This window comes from Falco punctatus (genome assembly GCF_963210335.1).
Source record: "Falco punctatus genome assembly, chromosome: 9".
Lineage (NCBI taxonomy): Eukaryota > Metazoa > Chordata > Aves > Falconiformes > Falconidae > Falco > Falco punctatus.
Genome location: NC_137589.1, coordinates 43,136,129 through 43,137,222, shown reverse-complemented (window position 1 = coordinate 43,137,222; position 1,094 = coordinate 43,136,129). Strand labels below are relative to the sequence as shown.

Below are 1,094 nucleotides of genomic sequence, written 5' to 3'. Positions count from 1 at the left end.
GTGAGTCATGCTGCTGCTCAAACTTTGTGCTTCTGTGATTGGTGCTTTTGAATATGCCCCTAGTACTAGAGGATCAGGGAAGGATTGCTCTGCCATACAAGCTCCAGCACACTCATACCCCAGTGGAAACAAGGTGCACATGTTCTTAATAAATTACATATCACCTAAGGTAGATTTGTGTAAAAAGAAAGTTATCGACTTACTTTACAAGCTGAAAACTTATCCCAGGTTCACTGAGAGGTTCCCAAACCTTCTGCTTAGACCTGGCTGTTTGGTGCTTTGGGGAAACAGTGGGGAAACATGCACTTAAGCGACACTTTACATTGTTGTTGTGACATCTAGCAATACTAGAGCTTTGTTTGGTTTGAAAGTCACAGGTGAAAACTGACGGGAGTTTCAAACCTTTGTCAGCAAAATACTGCTTCCTCCCCTAGCCTTGATATATCAGACAAATTCCAACCTTCAAAAGCAAAAGATACCAACAGGCAGAAACTACATCTAGGCACAGAAGTGGCTTTGCTGGAGAACAGTGTATTTCAGTGTAGTGATTTAGGGAATCTGTCTACGTGCAACTTGTGAACTCTGGCAGAGGTTATGGAACTGCTGCATGAATGTTTCAAAGTATGTTGTTTCCACATGTCACATATCTTTCAGATCAAGCAAAACGGAGGTCCCTTATGTGTGAATAGGTCCCACAAACATGAGAATAAAGGAGGGCTGCAGCCCAGGCAATGTCTCAGATGATTCTGTCTGAGAGCTGGTAGGGCTGGGAAGCCAAATAGGATGTAATACTGGGGCTTCAACACAGCAGAGTCTGAGAGGTTAAGGAAGAATTTAGACTCTCTCCTGCATAGAGAAAGCATGATAAGGAACACAGAAAAGAGACCATAGTTTCATCTGATGGGGAAGGTATGCCCTTTATCACTCGAAGACCAGCCACATTAAAGGACAACATTTGCATAGGAGTGAAAGAGAACTAGAGATACTTTGCTGTCCTTTGGAATGAAGAGCTATTTTCTGCTGTCTCCAAACACTGTTCCTCAAGCATACTCCTTGATGGCTTTCAACAAGCCATAGAGTTATTTTACACACTT

At 42.7% G+C, this 1,094-nt stretch overlaps 1 long non-coding RNA gene across 1 annotated transcript in view; it reads left to right on the top strand.

Annotated features, from left to right (window-relative positions):
• Positions 1-1,094, top strand: part of LOC308069325 — a 66,870-nt gene that overhangs the window by 58,367 nt on the left and 7,409 nt on the right. The gene's annotated exons all lie outside the window — the stretch shown is intronic.